The sequence below is a fragment of the Rousettus aegyptiacus genome, unplaced genomic scaffold (assembly GCF_014176215.1).
Source record: "Rousettus aegyptiacus isolate mRouAeg1 unplaced genomic scaffold, mRouAeg1.p scaffold_m13_p_15, whole genome shotgun sequence".
NCBI classification, from domain to species: Eukaryota; Metazoa; Chordata; class Mammalia; order Chiroptera; family Pteropodidae; genus Rousettus; species Rousettus aegyptiacus.
In genome coordinates this window covers 49,947,422-49,963,867 of record NW_023416290.1, presented here as the reverse complement: position 1 = coordinate 49,963,867, position 16,446 = coordinate 49,947,422, and the positions used below count along the sequence as shown (strand labels likewise).

Below are 16,446 nucleotides of genomic sequence, written 5' to 3'. Positions count from 1 at the left end.
AGTTCTAGCTCAGACATCCTGACTGCTGGCCCATCAGCTGGTAGCAGTCAGTGGTTTAAAGAGATTAGTTTTTGGTCCCCAGGATGAGCTGGATCTGAATAAATAGCTGGTCCATCGAGGTGGGTATATTATTTAGCATTCTCCAGAGAAACAGAACACGATGTGCGCGCATGCGCATGTGTGTGTGTGTGTGTGTGTGTGTGTGTGTTTACTTTAACAAATTGGCTCACACCATGTGGTGGCTTGGCAAATCTAAAATCTGCAGGCTGGGTCATCACTCGGTAGACCCAGAAAAGAGTTGGTGTCTGAGTCCAAAGGCAGTCTGCTGGCAGAATCGCCTCCTGCAAGGGGGAGGTCAGTCTTTGTTCAACTGATTGGATGAGGCCCGCCTCAAAGGGCTATCCGCTTTACTTAAAGTCCAGTGATTTAAATCTCATCCAAAAAATGCCTTCAAAAAACATCCAGAATAATATTTAAGTGATTATCTGGGCACAACCGCCCAATCAAATTGCCACATACAGTCAACCATCACAGTGGTCATGCACCCATGGGCGGGGGCCTCGGCCATCTTATGCATGACCCATGCCATTCATTCACACACCTTCCCGACTCTGGGAGGTGTTTGAGTTTGTAATGCTTACTCTAGCACCCCTCTTCATGATTATGTGCAAGATTTCTTCATCAGATACTTCATGATAAAGTTTGCCTCATTGGACCCAGACAACTTTCTGGGCAAAAATACCTACTCTCCCTTTACTGGTCTCAAGTGTCCCCACCATTATCATGAATTGGATAGAGGGTGAATACAAGGCACGTTGGGGTCTTTGACTTGCATGGATGTACTGTAACTCACATGTGAGGCATGTCGAGATTGTAACAGCATGGCCCCAGCAATGGAGAGAGAGCCGGACAGAGCAGGTGGGTGCTGGGGAAAACCAGCTGGCAGGAGCAATTGCCCCGGGGTGCCCAATGGATGTGGCAAGTTCTCGTGTGTTTGTGCAAGTGTGTATTTGGACAGGGCCATTCAATCTGAGAGTGAGGTTCCCCTCTCATGCTAGAAGGTTCCAGAAGGTAGGCAGCACTCTGGGACACTGGGCAGCAGGGCCTGAGCAGGGTGGAGACAGCAAAAGCTACATCGGGGTTGGGTTTTCAGAAAGCTTAGGCCCTGGGAAGACAGGACCTGGGCCTGGGGAATGGCCAGAGTAAAGGACAGGGGCTGGAGTCAAGGCTTCTCTGGTTTAGAGGCCACGTGGTGAGCCCAGGTTCATCCCACCACAATCTAATCAACGACAGGCAGCGGGATTCATCTCAGACTTCATCTGTCGTTGCTTCTGGGGCTGCTGTCCTGATCTAGACAGACAAGAGAACGCGGAGTTGGAACTGACAGATGCGAACATCATTGTCCACTGTGACATGCAGTCACAGCCAACAGCCTTTACGTGTGTGGGAGAATTGGGTTGACAATGCCGATGTCCCTGCTCCCTCTCTGTTTACTTCACTCATGTCCTGGGATGAGACCCGAGAATGACAGAGGGTGCGCTGATGAGGCAGTGGTGGGCTTCTCCATGAGATGGCGCTCGTAGCTTGTCTATGTGTGTGCCTGTCACTTTATTTTATTTTATTTTTTGCTTTGATAACCAATTCATCATGTGAATGATACTCTGTCTCAGAATTCATAGACATGTAGCTTGTCTTTCCTAATCTTAAAAGCAGACTTACGTACTTTTGTGACTCCTAGGGGATCACATTCCTGAGGGTTAACTTCTTTTTCCTTCTGGGATGTAGTTAGTGACAGAGGGAGGTGGTGAGCATGTTATAATCTCCCTACCCCCTAACTCCCGTCCTCCACCCCTCCCCAAAGAACTCGCAGTATGGCTAGAATTGAAGATCCCTCTACAACTCTGACTCAAGGTGGACTTTGAGATGTGCTACTCTGGAGATGAAAATAAGGTGGTATCACTGGGAGAGGGAGGAAGAGATTAATTCTGCCTAGAAGCTTCTTGAAGGAAAATTAGAATATCATTGGGGCCTGAAGGAATGATCATATTTATGAGGGAAAATACTTTCTCTGAAGATTGCGAGGTACAAGCATCAACACATAACCCAGGTCTCCCAGTGATAATGTTACTCAGGGCAGACATTTTCTTAAGAATTTTTTGAGACAGAGACCTCACGTGTGAGTCTGAACTTACATGGAAGAAGGCGAGAGGGAGAGACTGAACATTACAAAACCCAGGAAGTGCCCCCAACTTCTGGAGAGGAAAGGGGTCAGGTAAATACCAACCTGGGGCTTTGGCAATTAGGAGGAAATGATCTGAAGTTATTTCAGGCAAGAGGTGAAGTAAAAATGCACAGCTTGGGAATCCATAAGTAATTAACTGCACATTTGTGTCATACTTTAGGGTTTAGAAAGCAGGATTGCAATGTAAGAATTTTTGATATTTCTGTTTAACAGATGAGGAAGCAGAGACTTGGCGAAGTTAAGTCAATTACTTAAGATACCATAAATAGTAAGTGGCCAAATCCTATTGAGAGAATGGGTTCTGGAACAGTTCTTGATCTATTTTTAACAATGTGTGAAGCTAATCTTTCTTTTAAAAATACTTATTGAGCATCTACGTGCAGATACGAGATATCTGATGGTTTTGGATACAGTTCCTTCTCCCTGGGAGCTCATGGTGTAACGAATGGCTCTCAAGAGGGCTGATTTTTCCTCCCAGGGTCCGTTTGGCAATGTCTGGAGACAGTTTTGGTTGTCATGACTGGGGGAGATGGGCGCCCCTGGCATCTAGCGGGTAGAGGCCGGGGATGCTGCCACATATCTTACAATGCATGGCACAGGCTCTCCTCACCCTCACCTCCAACGAAATGCGATTTGTCCTAAACTTGTCGATAGTGCTGAGGTAGAAAAACACTGGTCGAGTGCATCATTCATTCACTGATTTATTCATTCATTTTATTACTTATTCTATTAACTTTTTGAGTGTGTGCAACAGACCAGGCACCCCTCTAAGCATAGAGGATATGGTGGGGAACGAGGCAGAAAGAGTCCCCTGTCCTCATGTCACATTCTGGGTGCAGAGTGAAGGGCGGAGGTGAGAGAAAGTCGGGCAGTACCAAATAAAGGAGAGTATCAGGAGGTGATGCGTGCCGGGTAGAAAGTTCAGATGGGTTGCTATAACTAGGTGTGTAACTTGGGGGTTGCTTTAGAAAGGCTGGTCACAGAAAACCTTTTAAAGGGGTCACATTAATGACTACCTTTGATTGACAGGAAGCCAGCTGAGGAAAAGGCATATCGGGCCAAAGGAACAACAAGTACAAAGGCCCAGAGATGGAAATAAAGTGGGAATGTAATTTCGAGAAACGGAAGGAAGGCCAGATTGTTTGCGGTAAAGAGGGAGAGGGCGAGAGTAACGGAGATGGTTCCAGAAAGGGCGACAGGTGCTACGTCCTATCGGGGCTTTGTCAGCCAAGGTAAGGAATTTGCGTTTTCTTCTGCAGCCATATCTATGGTTGTGCTCATGGTGAAAAATGTGAAGAAAAGGAAACAGCCTTGGGGATAAGGAGTGTGAGGGGCACGGCGTTGAATTTGATGGCCAGAGGAGGCCTCTCTGAGACCTAGATGTCGAGAAGAAGACAGCGTGAGAAGGCCTGGGAACCAGTAAGATCCCTGGGGTCATGGGTCGAACTGTGGCCCCCTCCATTCATGTGTTGAAGCCCTAACACCTGGCACCTCAGAATACAACTGTATTCAGAGGTAAGACCTCCAAAGATGTGATTAAGTTAAAATAAGCCTAGTAGAGTGAACCCTCATTTAATCTGACTGGTGTCCTTATAAGGAGAAGAAATACGGACAGACAGACACCAGGCCTACATGTACATAGAGGGAAGACCTGTGACGACAAGGAGAGAAGGTGGCCATCTGCAGACCAAGGACAGAGGCCACAGAAAGAACCCATCCTGCCGACACCTTGATCTTAGATGGCCAGCCTCCCCAACTGTGAGAAATAAATTATGCCGTTGGAGCCACGCAACCTGTGGTATTTCATTATGGCAGCTCCACAGACTAACCCATCTAGGGCTCGGTTTTCTCATCTGTTGAATAAGTAATGGCTGTTGTGGATCTTTAAGTTAAGGTTCTTTCCATTTCTAAAAGCCTTTGATTCTAAGAAATACACAAGCTCTTCTTTAAGACTGCCTGATGCTTCGTCCCTTACTCCAAAAATGACAGAACAGTTGTGGAAGAAAGAGAAGCGCCCGAGGAAGGAATTTGGGATTAGATATGGATTTCTGGTCAATTTCAAAGAGCGCCTGGGCTGGGAGAATCGCCCAGTCATTCTTCTCCCACAAAAAGGGGATTTGAAATCCCAGATGGGGATCCACGCGATCACAATGGCATGTATGTTGCCCTTGGGGACAGGCGGAATTCAGTGCTGGAGTTTCCAGGAAGAAGATGGAACTTCAGGAATTTTCCTCTCGGAAAGAATCGCCTAGAGACTAGGGTCCCCATGGAGGACTTTCAGCCCCCTGGATGCTGGCTGCACGTACCATTCCAGGCATTGCGAGGTTCCTACCTTCTGTGTGAAGGAGCCTTTTTGACTCATCTTGTCCTTTTCGACTCTCATAGTGCCTCTGAGAATGAAGGTTGGAGGATGTGACTGGCTCCAGAACTCAGGTGGATGAAGCTTCTGCAAAGTTCACGGGTGCCCTTGTTTGCCAAAAAACCTCCGACCTAGCAAGCAATGCCTCTAAACAAGAGCCCTTGAAGAATGGCAGATACTATTTGAGCAATTACTTTTGTTTTCAACTTTTTTCCTTACAAATTGAGATACATCAGGACATGTGGAAGAGGCAGACTTCAATATGTCTTGCTGCCCAGCCTTAAATAGTTAACCGTCTATCCAATTATCACAATTCAACAAATATTAACTGAGCAGATCCCATCGCTTACAGTTTTTGGGGAGAACGGAGGTGGGGGGGGGACAGACATTAAACCAGTGTGTGATGTGGTGTGATGTGGTGTGTGTGTGTGTGTGTGTGTGTGCGTGTGGTATTTGGATAGAGTGGATGGCAGGGAATAGTTGCACATTAAATAGAAAATAAATGAAGGAAGGAAGGAACAAACGAACGGATTGAATAATTCATACTTTATTTTTACTTATTTATTTCTTTACAGAATGCTTTACGAATTTGCATGCTGTCCTTGCGCAGGCGCCGTGCTAATTTCCGTATCCTTCCAATTTTAGTACATGTGCTGCCAAAGCAAGCACGAATAATTTATGCTGTAGGATCCATTTCTGTCTCTGTCTCTATGCTGCGGTGTAAAACCCTCCTAGAATGTAGCTCCCTCAGTCCCCCAGAATGTGAGCTTTGCCACAGCAGGGGTTTTTATAGCAGTGTGCAATCCTGCATCCCCAATACCCAGAATAGTACCTAGCACGTAGTAGGTACCCGATTGATAGTTTTTGAACGAGCAAATGAATGAACTTAGGGAATGAATGAATCTCTCTGGGCCTCATTCACTTCTTTAGCACATGTGTGTGTACTAGGTCTATGTTAGGTTCTGAGGATGCAAAGACGACCAAGCTGAAGTCCCTGCCCTCTCGGAGTGGTTTACAAGGGAAACAGGTGAGCATACAGGTCAGTACACCTTGATGATTCCTACGATGGAGGAGAGCAAAGGACCACTGGGAGCACTGAGGAGCCAGAGCCACGGCTTAGGAGGAAGTGAGCTGTGTAGGAAGTGGGCGAGGAAATCGCACCAGGGACGGCGCAGTAAGAAGTCTGGGCTGCAGTGTGTTCAGCATGGCTGGACCATGGGCACTTTTATGGGGAGTGTGACAGAAGACAGGGTTAAAGAGGTGAGCAGGGCAAAATCACAAGGGTGTTCATGCTCAGAGGTGTACACTGTAACTTGGATATAGTGAGGAGCCATTTAGGTGGGGAAATGTCAAAATGAGATCTATTTTAGGAAGATCCCTTTGATGGTAGAGCGGAGAATGACTCGCCCTTGGGACAAGAAGCAAGGAGCCCCCTCTCACATTCCATCGTGGAGACAGGTGTCTAACCCACCACGTTACAGGGCGGGTTAGAGTCCCTTCTCAGGGACTCAGGATGGCCGGCCTCATCTTTAGCTCTAGGGATAGATCCTAATTGGTTAGGCCCAACCTGCATACGACAGTCCCTGGTGTCTGTCACTGACCCATGGGCCTAACATAATTTTAAATGGGCCCCAAACAAGACCTTTCATTCAGTGCTGAGAGGAACAAGGAAGACAACAGCCTCATTCCGCTGGCAGCCTCAGGATGAAGCTAAGCTGTGGAAGGCGGAGCAGAGAGGCAGAGGGAACTGAGGTTTTGCTGATGGTGATCGTTGGCATTGCTATTGTTATTACTACTTAACAGTTCTTTATTGCCACCCCACCCTGACCATACTGACTTCGGCCTAGTGACATGATTTCACTCATGGCTCTGAATAGACATGCCATTTGCCTTTTTGAGCAGAAGCTTTAAGTGTGTTTGTGTGGTGGGGCTGGAACTCTCTGGCTTCTGCTCTCCACCTTGGGGACAGCATGGCCCACGTGGTGGCTACTCCTGCAGCCTGGGCTCCAGAATCAGACATGAGTGCTAGGTGGAGTCGAGAATTGCTGAGCTGGGTCAACCTAGCTGAGTCTAGCAGAGATCAGTTGAGTCCAATTGATAATATCGTGAGCAAGAAATATACATGTGCTAGTTATTGTAAGCCACCGAAATTTTAAAGTTGTTGTATCATGCGGCATAACCTAATGAGAGCCGATGAGAATAAGAAGCTGAATGAACAGCTGAATCCATCAATGTGGGGTGTGTGTACCCCCAGAAAAGCAAGTAAAATTTCCTTATCATTTGAACCATTGTGAGTTAGAATTTTCTGTTACTTGCAGCCAAAATCGTCTCTTCCATATATCAAGATAACTTTTCTCAATTTTATCTCCCTCTGCATTTCGTACTTTGTTGGCGCGGTTATTTTTCTCTGGCGATCCTCTGCTTCACCTGACCAACTTCTGCTCAGCCTTTACAATCCAGATCGATGCTCTCTTCTATGTGAAATCTTTGGCTCTTTGGGAAAAGTTAGTTATGGCCACAGTACTTCAATATTTCTCTTACTGTAACCTTTATCATATCGCATTGTACCTGTGAACAAATCTGTCTGGCTCACCACCATCATGGTCTGTGTCTTATGCATTTTTATACTTTTATGTCAGCACATACCTGGTACGGAGTAGGTTCTCAGGAAAATTTTGCTAAATAGGTGAGTGATACCTTAAATGCATTTCTGTAAGGTATTACTAGGAGAAGATCAGGTATTTGTTTTATGTATTTCCCCTGAGTTGCAGGTCACTAATGGAGTTAGACTACACTGGGTGTACAGAAGCACCAGTCTTCCAGATTTGAATGGAAAAAGGGAGAATACTGAGAATCCCAGACTTTCTAATTATCCGACCAAAGCATTCCAGTGGGTCAGCAGGCTCTGGGATTTGGCAGCAATTGTGTGCATTTGAAGCCTCAGAGAATTTACTAACCCCTGAGAACCAACCATTTTTGCAAAGACTACGAGACTTTGAGGTCATCTTGTCTGATTCATTTGACCACAATGGCCCGAAGAAGCTTACGTCATTGCATATTGTTTAAGTCTGATTCTTGTCATCTCGCTGTGGAGTTTAAACTAATATTTATCACCCCCTACCATGTCGTAGATGCCGTGCCGGGCATTTCAAATAAAAACCCCTCATCTTACCAGGTACCCATTTTAAAGATAAGGAAACCGAGGCTAAAAGAGGTCAAATAAACTCAAGGTCACATGACTCCCAGAGCACATCTGGGATGTGGCCTCAGATTTTCTGACTCCAAGTCCAATTTTTGTTTGTTTTCTGGCCTACACAATAGAGATAACCTCTGCCTCGATCGCCATCCAGGGCCACAGTATGGATTATATGAGATCGTTTAAACAAAAGTTTCTTTTTTTTTTTTATTTCGATAGCATTAAAATCAGTGATGCTTAGCTGCAGCTTGTTTGTTAATGCCTTTATCTGAAGCGCTGAGAAACGTGGAGCTTTCTGGCATACCAGGACACTGGTGGGGAGGATGGAGCTGCCCAGCCCCCTCTCACATTCCATCGTGGAGGCAGGAGTCTAACCCGCCACGTTACAGGCCAAGTGCTACCCAGTGTCCTCATTGCTAAAAACCTAATGGAAATAATGGCCAACACCTGGAAAATGCCCATGACTCTGCTGCTTGGCCCATATTATTTTTAATTCTGCAATAAGATAGGTTTTAGGGAAGACAGTGAAGTTCAGAGATGTGAAGTAACTTGCCCACAGGTGATGAGGGACAGAATCACCTCTCGAACCCAAGTGTGTGTGATTCTAAAGGGCAAGATCACCTGACCTGGTCATTATTTTTTATTTTAATAATTTATGGATGTGGTTCAGGGTAATTCCTTTCCCTGTTCTTTCAAAATATCAGTGTCCTTCCATAGGTAAAAACTCCCTGGTTTGCCAGTCATTCTATACACATTTTAAAATAGTTTCAGCTGGTATGGATCAGAAGTTGAGTTTAATTTTGTGTGTGTTGGCTGTTGGCACTTATTTATTTATTTATTTATTTAGTTATATTCCATTTTGATTTGACATCGCCGCACAAATTGCTTTTAATGTGGCTTTTAAACAATGTCAAAACAATAGCAAATTGATTCTTTAGCGTCTTTAATGGAAAGCATAAATAAAAAAAAAGAAATAAAACCCTCGTGCTTATTTAGCATTTCATTTCGATTTGACACAATTGCAGATATTTTAATGTGGATTTTTTCTAAACTTACGATTATTTATTTATTTATTTATTTATTTAAGTTTATTGGGGTAACATTGGTTAATACAATTAAAAAATTTTTGGGTGTACATTATAATTTGACATCTATATATTGTATTGTGTGATTACCACCCGGAGTCCAGTTTCCTTCAGCCACCATATATTTGATCCTGTTGGCACTTATTATTTGAAATTGAGTTGAGCGAAAACATTTAATGATTTGGGAATTCAACTGATGACAGGTCATTGCTTCTCCCCCTCCTCTGCCCTGACCAAACAAAGCTCAGCAACTTAGACATTTAAATGTGACAAAGACAGATGGCCCTTGGGTGGAGGAGCTGAGGCCATAGGCAGGGGGTTGGCAAGCTGTGGCCCACAGGACAGATAAGACCTGCCGCCTGTTCTGTGTGACCCTCAAGAGCCAAAAGGTTTTTAAATTTTTAAATGGCTGAAAAAAAATTATGGCAGTTTGGGTTTTTTGGTTATGAACACACCCCCATAATTGATTTTGCTCCTGAGGCCCATTAAACCTAAAATACTCACTATCAGTTCTCTTATAGTAAAAGTTTGCTGACTTCTGACATAGGCTTTACTTCTCTGAAGAAGGAAAGGAGCAGCATCTCCTTGATTTCTGGATCATTTTCTGTTCTTTTTCATTCAATTCAATATAGCAGACCTTCCTGAGCAGGGCTTTGTGCAGACGCTGTGGGGAAATGAAGGTAGAACAGGCCAGTCTCTCAGTGGGCCCTCGGACTCTGTGGCATTGCTTTTTTCAGGGGAAGAGGGTTTGTTCTGGAAGAAAAAGAAAATATTTCAGGGAACGCAGTCTGCAATGAGCAGAATGAACTCATTTGTGAGTCCCTGGCTTCTAATCCCAGCCCACCACGAGCCTTGCCTGAACTGGCCTCCGTTATTGCACGAATGCCTGGAGAGGGTTTCGTTTTTGTTGGGAAAAGAAAGACTTCCTCTTTTCTACAGGGCACAGAAATTAATGGAGGAAAGTCTGAGAGAGGCTCTCCTTTCTACATCAAGAATGAAAGGGAGTCTGTTGTTTGAACAGGCTTCAGGCAAGAATCAGCTCTGATTCAGCTCTTGGCTGGACAGCTGGGCTTTGTGGCTTCTTGGTCGATTAAAGCTTCCCAGCTAACTGCTCCTGGCAGTCTGTCTTCTTCTGAAAGCCCAGATGTCTGACGTTGGACAGTGGGGACGAGAGCTCAGAGGGCTATGTCCAGAGCATGCGCTTCTTCAGATCTATGCTTCCAGCGGTCAGCAGCCAGGGGCTCGTGCGTGAGTGGGCAGCGCAATGCCTGGCTTCCTCTGGGAGGTGGGTGGGCAGAGGCGCCCTGTGCTTTGTGGCGTTAGTATCCCTGAACCCCACGGGCTGTCCGTTCCCTTGTCGTTATTAGAGATGTAAAGTTGAATTTCTTCAAAGAAGGTTGGAAAACCAGCACATCCAGCCCCTTGCCTTTCAAGGTCAAGGTAAAATGGTTTCAGGTCCTTTTCCCATGAGATTCTACTCCTGTCTCCACGTTCCTCCTTCGTGCGGCTACTTTTCGGGTCCTGCCATGTCTTTTCTGTCCCAGTGCCCTTCTGGGTCCCTCCTCTGCCACCACGCTGGACTTCTGGCACTTAGGCTCACCCACGAAACATTCCAGGCAATGCGGGGCGTGGGGGTGGATGGTTCTCTTACTTCACCCTCACTTCCTAGGTACGGAATTCACATGACAACAAGTTTGCTCCCAGGAATTCACCTTTAACACATGTAGGAGTAAAATAGCTGCAATTTGGGCTCTCTGGGTTGCTCTAACCTGAGACGACAAGAACCAAGTCACAGTAAAAGCCGGTACAGTCCTTTTTTCTGGCTCCGACTCCCTTGGTCACGCAGAGCCTCTGAGAATCACCTCTCCTCTCTGGGCAGCTGACGGTGGCTCCTGCATGGCGAGAAGTTCACTCCTCTTGACACGCGGTGTGTGCCGCCTGCCCTTTTCCTGGTGCCCCCCTCTCTGGTGTGAGCTCTGATGTCCCTAGTCGAGGTCTCAAAGGCTAAGTCTCTTCACTGTGGCCACTGCTGGTTTGGCCAAAGCTGCTCAGCCTGCCGAGCCTTCAGGGCCATAGCAGGGTGCAGAGGCCTTGCCGTGGGCCCCAGTGGAGTGGGGAGACTTCCTCTTCTTCGCCCTCAGGTTGCTCCCTGTCACTCTGTCTTGGCACACAGCAGCCTTGTGTTGTAGCTCAGCGAGATTAGTGGTGGGAATGGCCCTTTTGTTTCTTGCAGCCCCTCTCTCAAAAGCTCTCATGCACATTCCTGGGGGCCCCAAGTGGGAACCCAACCGAGACAAGGCTCTTAGGTAGCCTCATGGCTGCCAGACCCCTGCTCCCCATCCTCCAGGTGTGTGGGGCTCATGAGAACAGAAGAGCTTAGGCTTAACATAGGACCTCTGCTACACCCAGAGCCCTGTCTTTTTACTTGCTGTGTGAATTGACCAGGTTCCCAGTATGATGGTCATAATCAGCAGGCCCCACATAGTCTCCTGAGGATATTACAGCAATAACCACTGTGCACATTACAGCAATAACCACTGTGTCTCCAAAACCAGTACATTAGTCACGGTTCTCCAGAGACAAAGAACCAGTAGGATATGTATATATATTGAAAGAGCTTTAATATAAAGAATTGGCTCATGTGATTATGGAGGCTGGTGAGTTCAAAATGTTCATTGTGCAGCTGTAGACAGGCGACGCGGGACAGCCAGTGGCGGATCCAGTTCCAGTCCGAAGGTCCTCAGGATGGAGAATTTCCTCTTGCTCCAAAGGCTAGTCTTTTTGTTCTATCCGGGCCTTGTATGAGATCCACCGCATAATGAGGGCAATCTGCTTTCTCAAAGTTCATGGACTTGATTGTTAATCTCATCCCAAAATATCCTCCATAACGATACATAAAATTCACCGTAGCAACGAGTTAAAGCACATATTTCCAGAATGGTCCACGCTAAGCAGTCAGTTTTCCTGGGAATTTAGCCTAAGGAGAAAAGGAGAAAAAAGAATCAAAACATGAGAATTGGAAGAGACCAGAGAAGTTCTCTAGTTTTGACTCCTGATTGTATGATGAGGCTTAGAAAGGTTAAATAAATATAATCAATTTATTGATTCATTGGCCTATTTATTTATTCAGCAAACATTTATTTAGTGGTTACTATGTGCCAGGCACTGTGTTTAGGCATTGGGGCTGCAGTGGTGAATAAAGGTTCAGTCCTTGACCTTGAGGAACTTCTGGGCTGGTGTATACAACTATATCATTTGGAATTTCAAAAGAGCATTCACTTCATTTAAGTTTTATACAGATTCTCTTAACTTACTCTCATGTTGATGTCTATTTTAAATATGAGGAAATGGAAGCCTAGAGAAATGAGGTAATTTTCCTTACATAGCTAATACATAGCAGAGCAAAAATTTGAATGCTTCTCGTTTTTTTTTTTTAATTTGAAAGCTCAAGCTCTCTTGGATCATACACACAGTTAATGTTAGGAAAAGCAAAAACGATTTAGGATTCAATATATTCCTTATTAAGTTTCACTGTAACTTTACACAAAATTATAATTTCTTTTTTGGTATCTGCCTCTTAGATTCTAGATTGTCTGCAGGAACTGGGTCTCATTGATTTTTATATCTTCAAAGACAGGCAGAATGCCTAGGGCATAGTAGGTGCTCAGTAAATAGTCATTGAGTAAGTGTTACTGAGGGCTCTTTGTGAAGCAGCTGCATTCTGATTTTAATTATGAATGGGAAACCAGTCCAGGAGGGAGGTTTGGGAGTCCAGGTGGAAGGTGTCAGAAGAAAGGCAGAGCCGGGGATGAGGTGAAGAGCAGGCCGGGGGGCTGAGGGTGCCCATGGTGGGCTTTGATATTCAATAATCCAGGCTTTGATTTCCGTGTGCCAGATTCAATTGCTGCCTTTGTGTACAGATTCATTGGAAGGGGGGAAACATTTTCCAAGTGGGTTTTCTAATGAAATCTGTATGATGGGGACTGATGTTAAGTGTACAGTTCCAGCTCCCTTTCCTGGACAAATTTCAGAAGAGATTCATGCAGAAGTCAGGGGTCGTCGGAGCAGAAACATGCCTGTGATTGCTAGTGCCAGTCCGGAAGCTGGAGGAATGTGTGCCGGCAGGCACCGCGGCCAGGGACAGGCTGGGGTAGAGTGGTTCTTTCCTTCAATTTCCTTCCAGATCATGTCAAGGTAGTCCGAGGACATGAGCCTAGTGATGGCGGGACCGTGGGGATGAAGTGGGGGAGTAAAACGTACTCACTTTGCTGCTAGAAAAACATCTGTGACTTTTGGAAACATAACAGAACCGTCCAAAGAACGTGACAAGTCTAGCTACACAGATTGGGAAAGTTAGGCCAGTGCGTCTGCTGGTTCGTGACAACATAAAGTTTTCAACCATCTTCAACATAGAAGATGAAAAGAAACAAATATTATGAGCACCATGTTACAGAGAGACCGCATACTTGAGAAACTGGGTTGCCCGTCCCCTCTCTGTCCCTTCTGGACCCACCCTCATCATCTTGGACATATTATGCCAGTAACTGCAAGGATTTGAAGAGAGAAGTTGTTCCTTTATTATCTCGAACAGCGGGTTCTGTTCTGTGCATTTAAGACTGCTCAAGGACATTATGCGGACCCGTAAAATTGAGGCCCATCGGTGTTTTAGCCCTTCATATTTGGCCACTATGGGGTTAGTTTATTATTGTATTTAATGAAAGCAAATCTTGTTGGAGGACTTAATTTATTCAGAATCACTAACCATACTGATCAACCGCAGAGGATAATGGCAGGAGGGCTTGGAAGAGATTCAAGTCATGCAACTGTTATTAATTAGACGTGTGACTTTGAACAATAAATACATCATGGCGGATGTTATTTCTCCATCTCGAAAGGGACAGTGTTAGGGAAGAATAGAGAGAGGAAAGGTGAAGCGTTGATGAACATCTGACTTTTTCTAACTTAATGCTCATCTCCTGAATCTCATTTACATCCAAGAAACTGCAGTTATGAGCCTACTCATGAATGGGATCTATTTAATGATGATATAAATAATGATGATCCAAAGAGGTATTTTTTGTCTCAGAAAACAATCATGACAGACCTCAGACATGAGGATTTTAAGTTATGGGCCATCGTTTTACAGAGCGAGTGCCTGAGGGATGTGTGTGCCTTGTAGATTGGATCATGATGAAATGCAGTTATACATGTGGCCATGTCCAAGAGATGGGAGCAGATACAGCTTCAGAACATTCTGAGGTTGAAGTACAATGTCATCAGAGGAGAGCGAGAGGAAACTGGCATTCTTACACACCCCTGGGGCCAGTGGAAATTGGTACAATCCTTGTAGAAAACAATCTGGCATCACATATAGAGGCCCATCAAAGTGCTCATACCCGCTGGCTCACTCATTTCTGGGAGTGTATCCCAAGATAATAATCAAAAAGAAAACAAGTTATTCATGAAGGCGTCATGGGAGTATTGTTTTCTAATGGTAAAAAATTGCAACTGTCTAAACCAGAGTTTGGTAAACTTTTCTTGTAAAGAACTGGATGGTAAATATTTTAGGCTTTGTAAATCATGCAGTATTTGGCCCATGAAGTACTTTTGCCATTATAGTATGCAAGAAACCATAAACAAAATGTAAATAAATGGATGCGTCTGGGTCCCCATAAAATTTTATTTATGGAAACTTGAATTCAAATTTCATATAATTTCTACAAGTCATAAAGTAGTATTCTTTTGATTTCCTTTTCAACCATTTAAAATATAAAAACATTTTTAGTTTGTGGACTTATAAAAACAGGATGGGTGAGGTTCGACACATGGGCTGTAGTTTGCTGAACCTTGGTCTAAACAATAGGAGAATAGTTTATTAAATTATTATATAACCAGGTTATATAGCCAGCAAAATGATAATTGAGAAGCATGTAATCACATGAGTTATACTTATAATTTGTGAAAACTTCAGGGCATAAAATGGTAAATACACTCCAAACTATAAGAAATGAAAGCAGTTAGAATGAAAAAGAGTATGAATATGTTTTTCTTTTCATCAAATTTTCTTTAAGATTTCATGCTGTTTTCTTCTTAACTCCTAGTTCTTCTTTCCCAATTCTGTTTCTTCCTGCTTTGCATTCTAAGTAATTTCCTTGTGTATACATTTTCAGTTTGCTAACTTATCTGTCACATTTTTTTATTGAAGTGGATTTCACATAACATAAATATATATACATATTATTTATTTAAGGATTTAAAATTCCATTATGTATGTATGTATGTATGTATGTATTTATGGTGGCATCAATTAACGAAATACAATAAGTGTCAGCTGTACACTTTAACAGTAAGGCATATATACATTTACACTGTGTGTTCACCTCCCATCGTTAGATTTCTTTCTGTCACCACATATTTGACCCCTATTACCCCATCCGCCTCCTTCTTCTCCCCTCCACCCTACCTTCTGGTAACTACTAAACATAAATATATTTTAAGAGGAACAATTCAATGATGTTTAGTACATTTTTAATATTGTGCGATCACCACCCTCCGTCTAGTTCCACAACATTTTTATCACCCCAGGGAGAGCCCTGTACCCATTAAGCGGCTGCTCCCCTTTTCCTCTCCTGCCCCGCCCCCAGCCTCTGGCAACCACCAATCTGCATTCTACCTCTGTGGATCTACCTTTTCTGGATATTTCACATAAATGGAATCATACAATGCATGATCTTTTGTGTCTCACTTCCTTCACTTAGTATAACGTCTTCGAGATTCGTTTCTGTTGTAGCGTGTATCACCACTTTGTTCCTTTTTTAGGGCAGAATAATTTTTCAGTGTGTGCGTGTGTGTGTGTGTGTGTGTGTGTATGTATATATATGCGTACATATATATGTATATATATGTATATGTATGCATACATATATATGTATATATATGCGTACATATATATGTATATATATGTATATATGTATATATATGTATATATGCGTACATATATATGTATATATATGCGTACATATATATGTATATATATGTATATATATACACACACATCGCATTTTGTTTATCTGTTGATGGCCTATTCATTGAATTTTAACTTCAATTATTTTAATTTCTGGAAGTATTATTTGTAGCTTTTAAATCTGCCCATCAATTTTGATAGTTTTTTGTTATGTTCAATCTATGAGTATTGAGAGCTTATTGTGGGCCATTAATCTTCCAGTCATTAAAAGGGTACAACAATATACAAAGTATATACAACAATAAACAAAAACACACAACATTTCTTGACTTCAAGAAGTCTACTTTTTCCTATACAAAATTGAGACCTATTTATTTTATATCCTGTAAATAGTAATTCTGTTATCTGGAGCCTCTGAAGGTAGGTGGGTCTAATACTGCCAGCTGCCGATACTGTTGATTCTGTATCACGTGACTTTTTCTCTCATGTTTTTATTTTTATTTGTCTTTTTATCGTAAACTCATGCATCTTGGGGCTTGTTTTGTGGGAATTCTCTGAGGCCCGTGCTGATAGTGGATTTATCTAAGGAGAATTTACTCT

At 43.7% G+C, this 16,446-nt stretch overlaps 1 non-coding gene across 1 annotated transcript; it reads right to left on the bottom strand.

Moving 5' to 3' along the window:
* Nucleotides 1-5,166: 5,166 nt before the first annotated feature.
* Nucleotides 5,167-5,270, bottom strand: LOC118612070. Its single transcript, XR_004954779.1, has one exon. It is a non-coding gene; the product is annotated as a U6 spliceosomal RNA (small nuclear RNA).
* Between the last annotated feature and the right edge of the window lie 11,176 nt (nt 5,271-16,446).